We start from the raw sequence: 17,075 nt of genomic DNA, 5'->3' as shown, positions 1-17,075 counted from the left end.
GTATGTTGTATTAGAATTTTGTATGTTAACTTTTAAAATTGTTCAACTTTATTTTATTGTATCAACATACACGTCTAACATTAGATCTATTGTGTTAGTCAAAATAATCGGTTTCGTATTGGTTATTTTAGCAAATCTTTTTTTCAAAAATATGAGCGAATAAATTCTTTAATTCTAGTAAAGTACATGTTGTAATAAAAGTAGCAAAATGTCTGAATAAATTCAATCTTGTTCTTATAAAGCAACGTGTAACAAATATTTGTACTGTACATTAGTGAGCACTAAATTGTGCTCACTGGTGAGCTCTAATAACATTAGGGTTTAGTGCTTGTTTACTACTAATTAAGTAACATATTTTTTAATAATAATTCGCTACACACTAGTAGTTTTTTAAGATACTCCTGAACTTAAATTTTAAAAAGGCTGCCGCCTTCTGTATATAATTTCGCACATAAAATGCTTTCATTGGCTACTATTAAAAAAAAAAGACAAAATAATTAATATATTTTTATTAGGATACTACGTTAAATCAAAATAAAATACTAACAATATAAATATTAGTTAATTGGTTATTTATATCTATTTTAGAAAATACCATATCTGTAGTCCGAACGTTACGAATAAAAATTATGGTCATAACAAAACTTGAGTTAAAAAATGAAACAAATTACACGTGTCCCATCTAAATTTGTTTAATTATACTTCTGTTATGCAGCCAAGCGAAGATAAGAATTTGGCATATTTGAATGGACGAAAAAGTCGAAGGTGTTGAAGACCGTATTAAATCGCACTGTGTAATTTATTTATCTCCTACTTTGCCGAGGCGTGAAACCGTTTAACGAACTGCTCTGAAACTTTCGATCGGCCGTTTAATAGAATCCGTTAATTGCAATTTATAGCGGCGCGTTAAGAGGCCGACGGCTCGGTGACAGCGACGACACGATCGAAGACGATACCGGATCAATAATTGACAAATTGCATTTTACAATGTGGGTCAATTGGTGGCACGCAACGACGACTCGATGTCTTTATTTTTCGTTTCGTTATTCTTAATTATCGTCGAAAAATGTCCTGCACGAGAAATACGAATATACAAATATAAATCACCGGCGAACGTTTTGAATGTTCTTCTTTTTTTACGAACTATCTGCGGTACACAAATTCTACAGTTCCTCGACAAATAAAGATGGCGGTGTGTGTGTAGCCCGATGACCCGGTTCCCCCAAAACAGTTTAAACAATCCTGTTTTCACGAGTTCTACCCCCCGTTTTTTCGGGCTCCGGCGTATCCGGGATCGCAAACTAGGCCAGCCGAGGGGAAATAGAAAGTTAATAATTTAGATTTGCTCGCTCGAAATTTTTTGCGGTCCGTTTTGCATTTACAATGGTCGTCGGTGATCTTCCTTATTCGATTTCAAATCCCTCGAGATTTATATAGAAGATTGTTAAATAACAAACACATGAAACTCTCTTATTCTATTACTATAAACATTAATGGCAGTGATATTTTTAATTTTTAATAAAAACAAGATAATATTGTATACTTATCTCACGTCTGTTAATTTTTGAAAACTCGAAATTCTTCGCAGCAGATCGAAGATCAACAATTAAAAGTTTCCTAAGTAATTTCGTAACAGAACTTCTAGTAATAGGGTTTAATAAATATCAGGATTGTTATTCGGATGAAAATAATTAATCCTTAAATATAACATAGTCGTTAAAGTCCTGTTTTTTCTTCGTAAAAAATAATTGTTTCAGGTGGGACGGAGCTGTGACATTGGAACAACGTTGAAGTAATTATAAATCATTATATTTTTCATAACAGTGTTCACAATGTTTTCAACGAAGACACGTTCAACAAACGTGGATATCAAAAAAAATCATAGAATCGTTTCGTACATGTTTCGAGAAACGCGAATTTCGGCGGCAGGGTAGTAGAAACGTTACGACAAGGGGAAACAAAATGGCAGTCGGCGTGGATCGCGTTATTCTTGTTTAGCGGCTCGTTCGAATTTCAGATTTCGCAGCACGGTCAATGTAAATTCGTTTCCGGCTTTGATGAGGCGTTCGTGAACTTCGTTGTGTGTCAAGTGCTGTACGGTCGCCCCGTTTATTTTGACAACCAGGTCGCCGGCGTGCACGCCGGCTCTGTCGGCCAAACCTCCGAGTGTCACCTTGCAAAACGAAAAAGAGAACTCTTTAAATCATCGTATAAATTTGTCCGCGTGCGAGTCGTCATTCTCGCTGCTGCGCCGCGCAATGATTATCGGGACACCCCGTATGAGTGCCGGGCGACTTACTTAGCCGTGGCGTTGTTCAATACTTTGACCGATGCACGGATGAATATTTATGAGAAGCACGTGGATATATTTGCTTCGTTGAATTATTGACGGGGCTTTATTTTCATATAGATTTTAATGTGTCTACAGATTGTTGGAAAATGCAAATAATGCGAATACGCGGCAAGTAATGGAACAAAGAGAGGAACGTGTTGATCATAAATATATCAATTTGCATCGGTCAAGATTAATTCATGTCGCAGTATAATAATAGTTAGCTGGAAATTTTTAACTTGACTGTTTGACACCTGGTGCTGTCTGATGCTTGTATAAGAAAAGATAGGATAAGATAGTAGTAATAATAATAATGATAATAATAATAATAGTAATGATAATAATAATAACACAGATGTTGTTCTTAATGTCATTGGTGATCTATTAATAATAATAGCATAAGAATAAGATTCTTGTAACGACTATCATAAAACACACTTAAACATTTTTATTCGCTGATTTTGTTTTCACATATAATTATTTAACTATACAACGTCCAGGTTCTTTGTCAAATTTTTAATGTAAACAGCAACGCACCAATATAAATTGAAACGTTTGTAAACCATCTGTATGTAGAAAATAAAACTAAACGTTGATTTTACTCTAAAATATTGATTGAACATAAACGAGATGGTAATAAAAATAATAATAAAATATTTAATAATATGAATGCAGTATTTGCTGATCTCAAAATACAATGTCATGTGCTACCTTTACACAATGTATTTCAATTCTACGTTCACGAAACCGTGTATATCAGTAATTCTATATAAATATTAATATCACAATGGTACAAATAGCAAAATGTTTCTATCTTTGTCAGCGTAAACCAGTTTGTTAAACGAAGCAGAATTTGGTAGTGTCGAACATAAATTTGATTACGGCACGTTAATCAGACGAGAATTCAGAGACAAAAATCAGGAATGATAATGAAGCATCCGCGAGCAGGATTATTGTTGTTCTCTTTACGATGTAGAATTTGAATGTTGAACAATTTCGATGAAATTTTTATTTTTATTATTGTAATATATGTATTAATATAATATATACATATATGTATATAGCAATATGATATATTAATATAATTATATATATATATATATATATATATATATTATGAAGATCTATAAAACGTATTCTCTTTTTCCTTCCAGGTGAATCAATTATTTATTAGTTATTTTATATAAAGTAATTTATTCCCGTTCCAAGATAGTAGCAAAATTTACCAAAGAAATGGTTTCAAATATGTATGAAAAAAAATATATTTATATTGAACCAGTGTCTCTTTGACATTTCGAATAAAAATTCAAGTCGATCAGTCCAGTTTCAAAAAGGTTATTACGTTCTAAAAAGTTCCCGAATATTTTTTTGTTATACCAGAGCTATTATACAGTGCCGCGAAAATATGGCGGCTCTTCAAACAATAAATAATAATGATACTAACGACAATAACAACGATAATAATGATAATCGCACGTGGTTTCAACAGCGTCCCGAATAAATCGGCATTCGCCCGCTAACGAACAGCAATTTCGTCGCGGCAAATTAATCGAACGATAATTAAAAGATAAAAGTTCTTGCGCGGCGGATGAATGGCGTACGGCACCTTTCATCTGGCATCGAAACGACATTCTGCCAAAAATAAACTAGCGTCCGGATGCTTTCGAGCGGTAGTTGAATACAAGCGACGAGCGCTCGCCCCCCGTCTTTCCCTTGGTAACAGGTTAAATTCTCTATTCATCGAGGGATTAAAGGGCGGGCGGCGGGGTAGCGAAGCACCAGGGGCGGGGGGTGAGGGGTGGAGGAGGGAAGGGGCGAGCCAAATGACTGGGAACGATCATCCGCGGGGAGGGGGAGCGGAGGAGGAGTTGTTTAAAAAAACGTCGACCGCGCGACAGGGTCTCATCTGCGATTCGATTAATGACTTCCTTTTGTTCAGATCGATATCCAGCCGGACCGCAGGATTCAAGCCGCGCGGAAACGAGGTCACGCGATCCGATACGAGCGCGAGACGGCGATAAAAATCACGACGGAAGAAAACGCGAATATATTTCACGGGACAATTACCGGCGCCGTCGATACCGGCTCGGTGATCCCCATGGCGAACGTGTCCGGCGTTGTTAAACAAATCGTCCCTTCTTAATTCCGTCAATCGGACCCTGATCGGCGAACTTTCCGCGCGTTCCTCATGTTACACCGTAAATCGATTCGCCTCTGCCCGCAGCTCGGCACGATACACCGATTTATGTGATCTCGCTGAAAACGAAATTTTTTTTTTTTTTTCTTTTTTCTTAGAGGTTTTACGTCGCATCAGCTGCAAGGCTATTAGCGACCTTCTATTTAAATAGACCTTATATTTTGTTTATTAAGCCTGTATCTCTCAGAAATTTTAATAGGTCCTTGATTTTAAAACGAAATTTCTGTCTCTCGAATTCTTTGGAAAATTGAACGCGCTGACAATCGCCGAGCGACGAAATCATCGCGTTGTAATCGTCGCGATCGCCGTGAGAAATGGACAGCTCTTTTTGAAATTCGATCGAACAATGTTTCGAGACGTTCGCAGCAATTTTTTAAACAATGCGCGACGAAATGCTTTCGCAAAAGTTTTCGACTGATTTTATTTTTTATCTTTGGTAATCTCATGGTAATGGTAATGATAAAAATATAATGGCGATATGGGAAAATATTTTATACTATTGCAATGGGAGGAGTTATATTAACACTTTATCGACCTATAAATCGGCTTTTTCTTACAATTGGTAGCTTTGTGAATCGGTAGTCGTGGTAACTAATAATTCATTACCTATTATTGAAATCAATATATTAAAAAGTACTACCGCAAGCTTCGATATTAATATATAATGTTTTAAATATTAAATATCTCTCTTCTATTAATAAAATAAATAAAATGAAAATAGAAACGAAAATTTAACATTGACCTAAATGTTTACGGCCGAATAACCGGTCGGTAAAGTGTTAAAAGTCGCAGCGTTTTCTACGGATACTGTATAATTTCTACCAGATATAATTTGTTGAAGTTTCGTTTCCCATAACGTAGACAATGAAAGGCGCGACAGCTTCGAGTGTAATTTCTTTCTTGTATCTTATATTAGATTCCTAAATAGTCGTGATAATATGAAAAGTTTCGAACGGTGTTCCCGCCCTTAATATCGTCTTCGCCGGGAAGAAACAGTTCCGTTATTAGTATCACGTGAACTACATTTGTGCAAAGTTGTTTTTTAATTCTCCGGTTGCAGAAGTTTTCTTGTTATCCCGAGAGAAACACTTGAAAACTGGCGTGTATTTAAATAGAAAATTTTCGGTGTGGGATTCTTGTTTTGTTGCGTTAACCAATACTTAAATAAACTAAAAAATGTATACATAATTTACTTTATACTAAATTATCCATAATATGTAACGTCATTTAATAACAATTCAAACTTTGCTAAAGATTGCAGAGATTATCACTGTTCTGTCACTTTTCTCTAGAAATGTAATTGTTAAATTATATCGATCGCTTTTATAAAATCAATACTTATTTACTATGTACTAAGTAAAAAATGCCGTGGTATACATAGGTCGAAAGATCAATGTAAACTTTTTTCGTTTGCTAGTTTAATGTAATATTAATATATTAAATTATAAAATTAATATTGATATAACTAATAATATATTAATTTATGTAATGTAATATACTGATAAGATCCCCAATTTATCTGTTGTTAAAAAATTGAACGAGGACATTCAGGACGCGATTTATAAACAGTAATCTAAACACTGCAATTCGACCTATATTTCGAATATTTATATATATTAAGGCCTTTTTCCTTGTACAGCGTGTCCTATATACCACGTAAATATCGAATGCTTTCTTTTTTAACACCCTGTGTATGCCTTACCCTGACTACACTTAAGGGAAAACAGAAGTCAACCCCTCCGGACAGGCGAACACCCCAAGGTTGGTTGTCACTTCTTTTGAGTGGGATGACTATTTCCATGGTGGATGGTAGTTACTCAAATGGTACGTGCTATAAGCAAACAAATAAGCAGCAATTAACACAATTTATAATTTCTGTATTCCTTCAATTTCTTGATGCGAAAGTAAATGATTGATTTATGAGAGGCATCTGTCGACAATTATTTATTACGTTTGAGTGTTGTGAACATAGTTTGAAAATTTAAACAATTTCATAGCTAGCGAGAAAGCATATGTAAAGTAAATAATTCATTGGTTATTCTAAAACACACTGTACTTGATGCTTAATTTCTTAAAAATTAATAAATCCTTTTCCGATGAAATCATTTATTTTGAATAATATAAATTGAGTGACACAAATCTCAATATTACATAACTTCTATTAAAACCAGAAGCAGAGTCGACATTATAAAACCGTGTAAATCACGATAAAAACGAACTCTAAGCAGCAAACTGGCTTTAATAAAACGTATTAAAAAAATAATCACATAAATCACCCAGAAGGATACGGAATTAGTATTAAAACATAATTTTATAAAATACGCCTAGCGTTGAATTAAAAAAATGATCACGCGAATCACCTGGACGGATACGAGTTATTACTGAAATATAATTTTATAAAATGTGCCAAATGCGCCGCGCAAAATGAGAGATTAAAAGCCCGCGAAATAATAATGTTCGAACAAAAAGGTGGGTTCAGTTTCCCTCCGAGATTTTGCTGTTATTAAATCTGTTTCCGACGGATTATCGTATAGCAAGCTCCCCGGGTTATCGCTTTTGCTATTAAAAGATCGCACGGCGTGTGCCGCGAAATGCAAAAGCGTATTAATGCCGGCGCGAATGAAAAGTTTCAGCGATACGGGGAGTTGGATATTAAGCACAGATCTCGGATTTAGTCGAAAAGACATCTCTCCCAACTTCGCGCGACGCGCGCGCGGGGATAGGACCTTATAGAAAAGTTTCTTCGCTTTTTTTCAAGGGATCCGATAAAGAAAGGGAAGAAAGAATGGAAAGAAAGAAAGTTGACCGAAACGCTGGGACGAATTGTACAAGTGGCAAGTTCTGTTCCACGTTTCCAGCCGATGTTATTAAAACCTGCGAATCGGCTACATTTCTATCGGAGTGGCCAAACTGTTTATAACAATAAATCTATGTTTAAAACTTCTGCCGATAATGAAATTAGAAATTGAACGCGTGTCGAACATTGCACTATTTGTTTAAATGTACTAAAAAATATTCTTTGGTTAATATTTAATCTGACATATTATATTAGTCAAGAATACTGATGCAAGTGTCATTGCATTGACATTTTATCAAAATAATGCACTGTCTATTGTTAAGCGGAAATTTTGAGAATGTTTAAAATGCATTAGAAAATGTTGCAAATCTTTCTAATTTTATAGAACTACAAAGACGGTGATAAAAATTGTTAAAACAATATTCTGTGACAATTGTATAATTTTTCAATTCGATATCAAAGTTTGCTATTTAATATTTTATAGAACGTTTTAACATTTTATTTAACATTGTCTCAGAATGCAACGAGTTTCATTATTCAATTTTATTCTTAATAAGAACACTTTTTAAAATAAACATATAAATAATTATGATGTTAATCAAGGCACTTTGCGCGAATTATGTCAACCCTAAATGAATTCGTTGCGAGATTCGCTTCGATTTCGCGCGATTTTCATCGATTCAATTTTCACCCAAAACGAAGAAAATTCCTTATCGCGGAAATAAGCGATTAATTCAGGTGATCCGCGACGAATACTAAGAATTTTGTTGACTCACCCTTAATGGCTCGGCGATCCGAAGAATCTGCGAAGTTTCGCGGAGACGGAACTCTCTCTCTCTCTCGCGCGGGGAGCTCGTGATTAGGTAGTCAGCGAAAGATCACGGCCTACGGACATCTGTTGTCCGCGTTGACTCGCTCGTCAACGATGGCCAATGTCCGAACGGTGATCATGACTTAATGATCTATATCACTGTCGTCGCTATTCTAGAGCAAAGGCTGCAGGTGCAATGCCGTGACCGGTTACGAATTCTCAATTATAGACACGCTTTACCCTAAATACTATTTCAGATACAACACGACGGCACAAGGCTGCCATTGACGCGTGTCCGGGGAAACGTGGACTTCCTATTCTAACGGCCAGCACCAGGATTTACAATACAAAATAAAACATATTATACATTATGATACATTATGCATTAGATTTTAATATTATTTAGATAATTGCACTATTTTGTTATTTTTTTATTTATATCCAAATAATGTTCATTATAATATATATTAACTTTATTTTTTATTACCTATTTTTTATATTTACACCTGTAAAATATTCTCTATATGCGCAACAAACAAAGATTACAAAATATAATCTACACGGTAAATAATATTTTCCAATAAATAAATCAACGGTAGAACTTTCAATACAACTTATACTAAAAAACGCGCAACAATTTCAAGAAATGCAACCTTTCCGCACAATAACAAAAAAGCTAAACGCAACAATGTAGGACGATTGCATTGACGTGTGAAAAAAAAAGTTCGCGACGTTCCATTTTTTAACCTTTACACTTATTTGCGCCGGTAAGTGTGTTCCTTGGGAAATGTGTTAGTAGAACGGAGTTAGTAGAATATCCCGCGTTATAGTCAGACAGAACTAATAAGTTTCGCCGGTGGAAGTGAGTCGCGCTGCGCCGCCTAGTAGAGTCGCTGACGCAATTACGCTTGTTTCGTCTGTGTACAAAAGTATATCGCACACAATGTAGAATAATGAAAGGGAACTTGTTAACGAGCGAAACTTTCTTTTTTCATCATGGGCTTTCAATTCATACCGCCATTATGTTCCTGAATTTTTGCGTAGACGAGCCCGCGTTTCATAAGCTTTACTCTTCTCATAAAATATAATTCGCATTATGTTATATACCCCCGCATGAACTCGTTCAACTGTACCAAATATTCGCGCGGATTATTATAACGCGATAAATTGTTCACGAATTAAATTCTAATTATTTAAACATTCAATGATTCATTTCAATTGTAATAATTGAATTGGAACACAAAATTTTTAATTCAAGCGAAATTCATTTTTCTATGACAATAGGGGTAGGTGGACACTGTAGCAAAATATTATATTATTATTATTATATATATATATATATATATATATATATATATATATATTATTATAAAACTATATATATTGTTATCTATATATTTAAATAACTGAGAGTCCAATTCAATTTTTCTTTATCTCCAGTTCTCTGAAATTCTCCAAGAGCATAAATAAAGCATTGTTTAGCGAAAATAAATATTTCTGAATTTTGATCTATTATATTAAAATTATTCAAGTTACTTAAAGGTAATAAATGTTTAGAAAAGTAGCATTCTTGCATGAAATACTTCGTTTGAGATTATTGAAACTATTATGTTATTATTGGCGCGTGTTTGCGTTTATAACATATTGGTTAACCTGCGCAGCAGGGCAAACGATAACATAAACATCACTCGGGGATGAATCCGTCGGAGGAAATCGGGGAGAGTTGTGCAGGAATTAGAGCGCCATTCGTTTCTTAGTAGCTTTACGAGCACCCTCAGCCTTTGTCTCCCGGTCTTTGCAAGGAACTGCAAAAGCGACGAATACTAAGCGCTCTTAAGAATAAACAGCGCTTGAGAAAGTACACCGCATCTGCCTATCGTGCAGTGAAAAGGTTTCGGCGGAAGGGTACACTGAAAAACAGTATTAAGACCCACGTGCAGTTACACGCCGCGCCACTTAACGCCGGAATTTTGTCATTGAGTTTGTACAACTAAATGAGGAAATATTATCTCTATATGTTGTCTGTGAAATTACTGCTCACATTTTTATATTACATTTAATAGATTAATGAAGTAATATTATCAATATTCATCAAATGCCTTATGTGTTTTATTCTCACATAATCTAAAATGTGTTAAATACAAAAATGGAAATAAAAATAATACCAAAATTAGCAAATATGTTATTTACTATAAAATTCAATATTTGTCATTCGAGAATTGATATCGAATGCGATATTCATACGCAACACTAATTTCTTGTAAAAAAATGTTCCAACTACTAACTGTCACATTGTAACTAATAATCGTCGTCTGAGTTTTGTTACAGCGCGAAAGTTACGAAAGTTCAGCTGGATTTTCATTTTATTTATAACGTCCGAGAACTTTTAATGCAGTACGCAAACTTCCGAGTATCGTCATTTCAACGAAGTAGAACATAAGAGCTTATAGTACTGCGCGAACTGCATGTATCACTGGGACCGTCTGATTTAGTCTATTGCGGTATCAAAATGTTTTAATTTTCTTTGCTGGAGCAAATGTTATATTTCGACAGCGAAATAAAAATTGTCTTCTGAATCGCACAACTTGGTTGTCACACTCGTGATGAATATTAACTCGTGACGGAGTTTTCTAGGAATAAATAGTTCTAAATAAAAATGCATAATAAAGTTACTAAATATAATATATAATTATAAATAAATTGTTAAATGTGAACATTATTCCGTTCTTTTAAATTTTATATTATTAATATCTAAGCATAGAAGAAACTATGCGAATACTGTAAATATAAATTTTCTGTTTTAAAAATAATTGCAATCGAGGGACTTTTTAATGATTGTAATAATAATAATGATCCGTACGGTCCACGCAGTATAATTATTAAATTATAACTCGCGCAATTATTAAATCGCGAGCTGTTTCGTTTGCGTCCAATGACGCTGATCTCGTGGAAAATTTTTGTATCGCGGTGGTTGAACGTTAGGCGAACAGTTTCCCAGATTTTGAGCTCCATTTTATCTGAACAGCGTTCATCCGGGTCATAACCTCCCCTCGTAGGAAGCGTTCCCATCCCTTTTCCCTTAATCGGGCATAACGGATACGCGTAACAAGATTGAAGGCCACGGAATTTATCGTTCCCGCCCTCCGTTTTTACCCCTAACAGAGTAGAACTGATCGATAAATACAATTCCTATGAGTTACTGCAACTGGAACTATCGATCCGCGGAACTATGAGCACGCGTTCAGCAGATCCGAGCTTTTTCCTGCGGTACAACGTTTTCGAAAAATTTCCGAGCGAACTAGTCGCGCCATTCTTAAATATTCTATTGTCCACAGTATCGCCATAGTCCATTGTCAATTGTTCATGTTTCGTTTTACCCATAACGTTTATAGATCAGCGAACGATTGATGAAATTAGCTGAAAAATTGGGACAGATCATTTTCTTGTATGGTGATTGTGTTTGATGACTATACAACATTGTGTTTGATATTTTAAACAATTTATTATTAGCAATTAACGAGTTGCATTAACTATAGTGAGTCATTGTGAAATTATTTACTTATTGTTGGAAAATGTAATTTTTATAGAACGTTTTCTTGAGGAATGGTGCAACATTTGAAGAGGCAAATTGATAAAAAAATTGCGAGTGGAATTATTATATAAATTATATGAACTATGTAAAAGCCAATATATTACTCTGAAAATGATTTACAAGTTTTCATAGAATTTTATTATACCTATACATGATTTCTAAAATATATGGCACAGTAATTGATGCAATAAACAAAAATTCGATTATCAATATTGGGAAACAGATATATTTAATGGTTTTCGTGAATATTGTGGACGGTTAGTAGAATATACCATGCTATAGTCAGACAAACTCGAGAACTTCATTCTATACATATAGAGGAATACGTTGTCTCACTCCAGTTATCGACATCCATTACGAAATTTACATATTTTTTATTAGATCTGACTATCAATTGTTCGCCTAACCGAGTGTACAGCCATCATGTGGGAAGCATGTATCAGTGGATCACTATTACGGTTGAGCACTGTCGTGATATAACACTGGCACTATTGTCGTGTAACATGAACCGGAACGATCTACTCAACTCAATACAAAAGAGGGTCGAATAAGATAACAACTAATTATGATAAATAATAAACGTTTTCAGATAAATTTCATTCCGAATTCGCCTGCATAGTATGCATTTAGAACATAGTACAGTGCATTATACGTGGTACATTTTGGTACAGTTACCTTTAAAAACATGTTAGAACGTTAACAAGTGACACATTGCAGGGTTGCAACTGACTCAAAAAATAAAATCTTGGTAAACAGAAGATCATTTATTGTTTCAAAAATATAAAATATAAAGTACATTACTCAAGAGAACAAGGAAAAATTTTAATATTTATTTATAGATTCGCAGGCAATTAAAAAATACTGTAAAATCGTCGACAACCCCTCGATGTCGTTCTTGGCAAATAAAATATGATTTATTATACCAGAATATAAAATATAAAATACGGCATCGGTGACAAAAATAAGGAAAAATTCTAATATTTATTTAGAGATTTGCAGACAATTAAAAAATATTATAACGTCGTCGACAACCCCTCGGTGTCATCCTACGATCAAACGATCTATCCTCGCATCTAAGCAATCGAAACAACCTTAAAACGACCAAAACATCGCGAAGAAAGACAATTACATTAATCCGCATAACCTAAATCGCGGCTCACGAACGGATCATCGTTACAAAACTGACTTTCATCTTCGATCATCCATTCCCCCGGATCCACTCGACCATTAAGCGCATCGCGGCTCCTCGCGCGCGACACTTTTTCCAGCATCCCGGAAAGACAGTCTCCAGCGTTCCGCGCGCGCCTTAATTGATCCCCGTACAGAGTTAATTGATTTAGAAGTGGGGCTCGACGGCGAAGGGGTTGGTTACGGGATCAAGAGCAAGCGGGGTGTAGGAAGTGCACGGATATCGGCAGGGGTAAGGCCGTGCGGCGAGAGCCATAATAGTCCCGTTCCCGGTTCCGTTTCGGCGGACGGGTCCATGAGGCCAGGTTCACGAGAGAGAGCGGAGGGAGAGTGAGAGAGAGAGAGAGGAGAGGAGAGGCGAGCCCGTAGGCTCGTCTATCGGAGCTGGAGAGCGAGAAGGAGGGGTTGAGAGGAGGATAGGAAGTGCGACGGGGTGATAGAGAAGGAGAGATAGCGGAACGGAGAAGGATTGATGGAGGAAGAGAGGACGGATTGGGGAGAAATGGAGAGATAGGGAGAGAGAAAGAGAGATAGAGAGAGAGGGAAGAGAGATAGGTAGAGAGATAGGTAGAGACAAAGAGAGACAGAGAGAAAGAGAGAGAGACAGAGCGAAGAGATATAGAGAGAAGGAGAGACAGAGAGAGAGAGAGCCAGAGCGAAGAGATATAGTGAGAAAGAGAGACGGCGGAAGAGAGAGAGAGGGAGGATAGCTGGTGGCAGAAAGAGAGAGGTGGCAGTACGCGCCGCGCAGCCTGTGCGTCCATGGTGGATTTCCTCGAGTGGAGGCAAAGTTTGATTTTGTGGAGGGCGCACGCCCCGCTCCCAGCTGCATAACCGACTGGTCTTTAAGCAGTCACGAACGAGCCTTCGTTCGTCGCAGCCGTGAGGAGGAATTTTTCTCGCGGTGGCTCTCCCCGACACAGCCTTTCCTCCTCCTAGCATTGGACTCGTTGAATCCCGCGTGTGCACCCCTGGACAGTGCCCAGTGAGACCGATCGTCGCACCTGTCGATTTGCAAGCCTGGAGGGATTTCCGGGAACGAAGGGCCGGGAGGATCGCTCGTAAGTACACCGAATTCGCGCACACACACACACACGCACACACATGCGCGCGCGCGCGATTCCCTGGTTTCGTTTTATCGCGCTGTGCCACCGAGGTCCCCCGACGAACAATCGCGAGGACTCGTCGTCGGCAAGGTTACGTTGGACTCGTTCGCCTAGAACGGTAGAGTACGCGCCGCTCGGCGTTTGGGCTGCTGCTCTCGGGCCCGGGGCCGAGCGTGTAGGCGTGCAGCTTATTGAATCCGTTGACAATTAGCGGAATAGAGATTGCGATACTCCCGACAGACCACTCATGAATTAGGATGCAGCGCGCGCGGGTCCGACCGATGAATATGCAAATTGCTGTTCAGAGATTTCCTGGTGAATCGATAGAGCCGAGAGCGTGCAAGACGCTCGGAAATTTTCAGATCGAACGGGCTCGCTTCGACAGGTCCTCTCTGTACGCCGTCGTCTTCGTCTTCGTCGTCGTCGTCGCCCAGAAAATGCGTGTCGGTTTCTTCGGGTCGGGGAACGGGTTGCGCAGAGGGGTTTGTAAACAGCCGCTGGATCCACCGTAAGGTGTTAATCGTGTTGCTAGGCGCGCGGTTTTCGGTACCTTCGTGCAACACGTTCCCCCGTTTCGGGTCCTGTGCCATTAGAAAATAGAGAGAGCCCCCGCAACACTTACGTGCGCGCCTCTCTCCCGCGAGATCATTATTTCCCGATTCTGCGTAATATATCTCGAATAGCATCGGCCCCCGCGTATGCACCTGATGCGTTTTCCAAAGGGGCGGAAATGCCTCGGCGCCGATTATGTCGGCAATTGGGACGCGCTCGTCTTCGGATGGCCCGACGATCGTTTAACCCCTCGCCCTGTACTTTAATGAGTCGGACTCGTCATGGAGATTTTTATCGATATCCTGTTACATATAATTGTTGTTCTGTCCTTTTAAGTCGGAATAAAATTCTGTCCCCTTCTGATCAATATTTAATCGTTCTAGTAAACGTGTCTAGGTTAAATAAATACACCTTACAATAAATATCAATTTCCTATTTCTCCTAAGAAATAATTACAATCGAAAAGGCGTTTACTATTGTAACTATGAAGAAAATGGTACGGCAAGGGGTTAATCGCGATCGAACGATGTTTTCACGGACCCGCGCTGCTTCTGTTTACCGATCTCTCACGTAGCGGCCTTCGATCTGGTGGAATTTAATGTTTACCGTGCGACGGTATTTTCGACAGTCGAGGAAATCGAAGTGACGGGAGAAGAACCGGAGTTCTCTGTACTAATTTATAGGGGCGCGCGTGGTTATAGACTGTCGAAGCTAGTTGTACGTTGTCGCTGGTGTCTAGACTGCGGATTTTTATGGAAAAAGTCGGAATTGTCTCTGCGTCTGTTGCAAGAAATTTATATTTTCTCTTATTGTTTACAGTGTTTTCTGATTTTATTATTAATACCGACTATTCACAGTCTGTCGATATCGAAACGAAAAGTTAATGAAATAAGTGTATTTCTATTTTATATTATCTCTAATATAGAAACATATAAATAAGGAGTTTTATTAAATTTTTATTCAAATGTCATTGAAATTGTAAAAATCACTTTCGTTTTATAATTATTCACGACATAGTTATTCGTACTGGAAATGTATTGTTTCGTGACTACATCGCGGATCTGATACATTTTCGCCGCACCGCGTGGAATAAATCACCATGTAATTTCATCGTTTCTCTAATTCATCGACATCAATATTACTGACGTTACAGACAAGAATCTAATTGATCCGATGCTCGCGAAATCGTTCTTCCCGACTGTCTCCGAAATTGTCGATTACATCGAGAAATATGTCAGACGAAACCTGTCGATTCGTACGTGTCTTCCTCGATTTACGTGTCCTTCTTCGATTCACCTGTCTTCCTCCGATTCCGAGAGGCCGACTTTCTCGACAAAGTCAAACCGAGAACGTTTTCCTCGAAATATCGCGTCGAAATTCAGGCGATTCGAAACACTCGGAGAAACGATTATTACATTTAAATTGGTAATCGCAAGCAACGGGGCGCGAGGATTTATGCTGTTAAATAATTCCGAAAGAGTTCGCGGCCGTTAAATATGCGTTGTTTTAGCGTGCAAGTCATGGCAGTTCGTGCGTGTAACGAGAAGGCAATAGACATCCATTAGTACCGGTGACACAGTTGTACGATCTAGGAAATATTTCTAGAACGGCGTTAACCCCTTACCGTGCTTTGACGAGTCCGACTCGCGAGGGAAGTTACTAGTAATAAATAATTAAGTATGGACGCTATTCTCTTCTTTAAAATTGAAATAAAATTCTAATCCCTTGTTATTAACACTTTACCGACCGGTAGCCTATAAATCAACTTTTTATCAAGGCAACAAATAATTTATTATCTATTTATTATCTATAATGTAGTATATAATGAAGTATATAAATGTTAATAGATTTAATTACCTTGCAATGATATAAATATTTCCGGTCGAATAACCGGTCGGTAAAGTGTTACTATTTAAACGTACAAGTAAATTCAGAAATGGAATAAACATTAACGTTCAGTCCCTTCTAAGAAATTATGCCAATTGTAAACTTCCTAATCGCAGTGATTGTGAAGAGAATGGTACGTCAAGGGGTTAAGTGGGCCGAGGATAATTATTGCTCATAGTTCCACGGTCAATTTATAAATTGCAAAATTTGACGGATCTTGGGTAGGTTCTCTTGTCGTCGGTTGCGTTGGTGTGTACGTGTGTCGGTGCGCGTCATTAGCGACGGGTAATTTGGAATCGCCGCTGTTATTGGGATTATAGCCTTCTTCGGCAGATAAAGTTATTTTCGCCGCCCACGGGTAACAATGTGAAGGCACGCTGTAACCTTAACGAAGCGATATCGGACAATAGGGGTGAAACAACAATAAGATCGATAACACGTAATTGCATCGGAGCAACATTAATTTATTCAATTTCGCGGCGGGTCGAGTAACGTGCTTCGAATACGCGGCGAATCGCGTGTGACAGCTTGTAAATACGTTTGTGTTTAAGTCATTGATTAGTGTAGTCATTGACTGGTATAGTCATTGATTAGTATAGCCGGTGATTAGTAT

At 37.6% G+C, this 17,075-nt stretch overlaps 1 protein-coding gene across 2 annotated transcripts in view; it reads left to right on the top strand.

The window, feature by feature from the left end:
* Window positions 1-13,779: 13,779 nt before the first annotated feature.
* Window positions 13,780-17,075, top strand: part of LOC144471687 (putative G-protein coupled receptor CG31760) — a 60,094-nt gene continuing 56,798 nt past the window's right edge. For both annotated transcript variants that reach the window (XM_078183985.1, XM_078183983.1), the window contains exon 1: window positions 13,780-13,978. The gene's annotated coding sequence lies outside the window, so the exon portion shown is untranslated. The remainder of the gene's footprint in view (window positions 13,979-17,075) is intronic.

The sequence above is a fragment of the Augochlora pura genome, chromosome 6 (assembly GCF_028453695.1).
Source record: "Augochlora pura isolate Apur16 chromosome 6, APUR_v2.2.1, whole genome shotgun sequence".
NCBI classification, from domain to species: Eukaryota; Metazoa; Arthropoda; class Insecta; order Hymenoptera; family Halictidae; genus Augochlora; species Augochlora pura.
This window is presented reverse-complemented; position numbering and strand designations above follow the sequence as displayed.